Here is a 3,395-nt window from a genome sequence, read left to right as displayed (position 1 = left end):
AAACACTGAATTCACCATAACGTTTTTGCTGGATGTAACATGAGTCAGATTTTGATAATGCAATCCAGCATCACACTATTCAAACATCATGAGGAGAACCCTGGGACCTGTCCATGCACAGCAACACCATCAACAAGCTAAGACATGAAGACCAGAGTCCACAGACCCACAGACCCTCTCCACAGAACAAGAGACCCTCTCCACAGACCCTCTCCACAGACCCAGTCCCTCTCCATAGACCCTCTCCACAGACCCAGTCCCTCTCCATAGACCCAGAGACCCTCTCCACAGACCCACAGACCCTCTCCACAGACCCAGTCCCTCTCCACAGACCCACAGAACCTCTCCACAGACCCACAGACCCTCTCCACAGACCCAGAGACCCACTCCACAGACCCACAGAACCTCTCCACAGACCCACAGACCCTCTCCACAGAACAAGAGACCCTCTCCATAGACCCTCTCCACAGACCCAGTCCCTCTCCATAGACCCAGAGACCCTCTCCACAGACCCACAGACCCTCTCCACAGACCCAGTCCTCTCCACAGACCCACAGAACCTCTCCACAGACCCACAGACCCTCTCCACAGACCCAGAGACCCACTCCACAGACCCACAGAACCTCTACACAGACCCACAGACCCTCTCCGCAGACCCAGAGATCCTCTCCACAGACCCAGAGACCCTCCACAGACCCACAGAACCTGTCCACAGACCCTCTCCGCAGACCCACAGACCGTCTCCACAGACCCAGAGACCCTCTCCACAGACCCACAGACCCTCTCCACAGACCCCTCTCCATAGACCCAGAGACCCTCTCCACAGACCCACAGACCCTCTCCACAGACCCAGAGACCGTCTCCACAGACCCTCAGACCCTCTCCACAGACCCTGCTGTCTCTGGCTGCTGTTACTGGTGTCACAGGGGGTGACATAGGGTCTCCCACACATCACTGCCTGGGGACACGCGCGCGCGCGTGCACACACACACACAGACACACACACACAGACACACACACACAGACACACACACACACACACACACACACACACATACACAGGGGGGGTGGCAGTGCTTGGGGCTGACCGTCAAGGTCCTGTGTAATTGTTAATGACCAGAGGGCCGTTACCAGTGACAAGGCCCTGTCTGTGTCCCCACGGCTTCCAGGGTCGGCCGGGAACGCCGGAGCAGGGAGAGGGAGGAGGGAGAGGGAGAGGGAGAGGGAGAGGGAGCGGGAGGGGGAGCAGGAGGGGGAGGGAGAGGGAGAGGGGGAGGAAATGCTTCTGAGAGGGTTTGGAGGGGCGACCCTGAGACCTCCAGTCCAAACCTGTGACCTGTGTCTGTCTGATGTTCCTGGTTGATCTGGGGCTCCAGGACTCAGAGAGGACTATGGGAACAGCTGGAGAACAGCCTGGAGAAGAGTCACTAGGATGGCCTCAGATCCCCAACAACATTCACCTCTCTACACTGTGCTCTCATGGATGGAGGGAGGAGGAGGAGAGGGGGAGGAGGGAGGAGGGAGGAGGGGACAGGGGAGGAAGGAGGAGAAGGAGGGATGAAAGAACAGAGGGAGGAGGGAGGAGGAGGAGACAGGAGAGAACAGGGGAAGGAAGGAAGGAGGAGAAGGAGAGGTGGGAAGGAGTAGGGAGGAGGGAGGAGAGGGCAGGGGGAGGAGGGAGGAGGAAGGAGAGGACAGGGGGAGGAGGGAGAAGAGGACAGGGGGAGGAGGGAGGAGAGTACAGGGGGAGGAGGGAGGAGGAGGAGGGAGGAGGGAGGAGAGGACAAGGGGAGGAGGGAGGAGGAGGAGGGAGGAGAGGACAGGGGGAGGAGGAGGAGGAGGAGGGAGGACAGGACAGGGGGAGGAGGGAGGAGAGGACAGGGGAGAAAGGAGGAGAAGGAGGGAGGACAGGGGGAGGAGGGAGGAGAGGGCAGGGGGAGGAGGGAGGATGAGGACAGGGGAGGAGGGAGGAGAGGACAGGGGGAGGAGGCAGGAGGAGGAGGGAGGAGAGGACGGGGGAGGAGGGAGGAGAGAACAGGAGGAGGAGGGAGGAGGAGGGAAAAGAGGACAGGGGGAGGAGGGAGGAGAGGAGAGGGGGAGGAGGGAGGAGAGGACAGGGGAGGAGGGAGGAGGAGGAGGGAGGAGAGGACAGGGGGAGGAGGGTAGAAACAATGCTCTCTCAGATGATTCCTTGAACACTCGACTCTACTTCATAACCCTAACATGACACTTCAAAGCAGCTTGAGTGTCACATGAATAAACTCACTATCTTACCCCCCTCCATCCTCCCTCTCTCCTTCCTCCATCCTCCTCTCTCTCTCTCTCCTCCATCCTCCTCTCCTCCCTCTCCTCCATCCTCCTCTCCTCCCTCTCTCTCCTCCATCCTCCTCTCTCTCTCTCCACATCCCCATGACTCTATTTAGTTTCTTTTCTTTGCTCATTGATTTTTCTTCTGCTTCCATTTCTTTACAATCATCAGATCAGAAGAGGTGTAATCCTCCTCCATGCAGATCAATATACACACAGACACACAGATAGATAGACAGACAGACAGGCGGGCAGACAGACAGGCTCTAATCTGGCTCCACACAGACAGACAGACAGACAGACAGGCAGACAGAGCCAGACAGACAGCCCCACACACACACACACACACACACACAGGCAGGCAGGCAGACAGACAGACAGGGTGCAGACAGACAGGTGCAGACATCTTCCCTGGTTGTTATCTAATCAATAACATATCATCAGAATACTGATGATGAGAGGAGTCACAGCAGAGAGTCTGGTTTCATTCATTATTAGAATAACAGCAAAAGAAAACAGAAAGTTTGACTCTTTAGCAACCAAAGTCATGTTGAGAGGAGGGGACATTAATGACATCAGAAACCAAAATTACAATTACAATCGTGACAAAGACCCCACGGTTTTATTAACTTCCATATCTGTGTTCCCAGCCCAGTAATCTGTAATCGGAATTGTTGGACATGTCAATCTGACGCTTTAAAACAACACAGGAGCGCCATCTAGTGGCCAAAAACAGATATAGGCTTCTGGATGCCTCTCCAAAGCAACGACCACAGCACAGATACACACACAGGAATACAATCTAAACACAGCAACATACACACGTGATGTGTGTATTACAGGTCTGGTCCACTAGGTCAGGACATGTCACATGACTTCAGGGATGACCAATAGAAACAACACTGCCCTAGAGTCTGGTCAACTAGAACACATCAATTGCATTTCTTCAATTCAAAGTTTATTTGTCATTACATAGGATACACGATACAGGGTATTCAATGTAACGAAATGCTTAGGGCAAGCTAACTATTCAACAATACTACAATCAGTCAACAACAATCAACAATAAAATGTAATAAAAAATAATA

The sequence above is a fragment of the Argentina silus genome (genome assembly GCF_951799395.1).
Source record: "Argentina silus genome assembly, chromosome: 7".
NCBI classification, from domain to species: domain Eukaryota; kingdom Metazoa; phylum Chordata; class Actinopteri; order Argentiniformes; family Argentinidae; genus Argentina; species Argentina silus.
Note: the sequence above shows the minus strand (reverse complement) of the source record.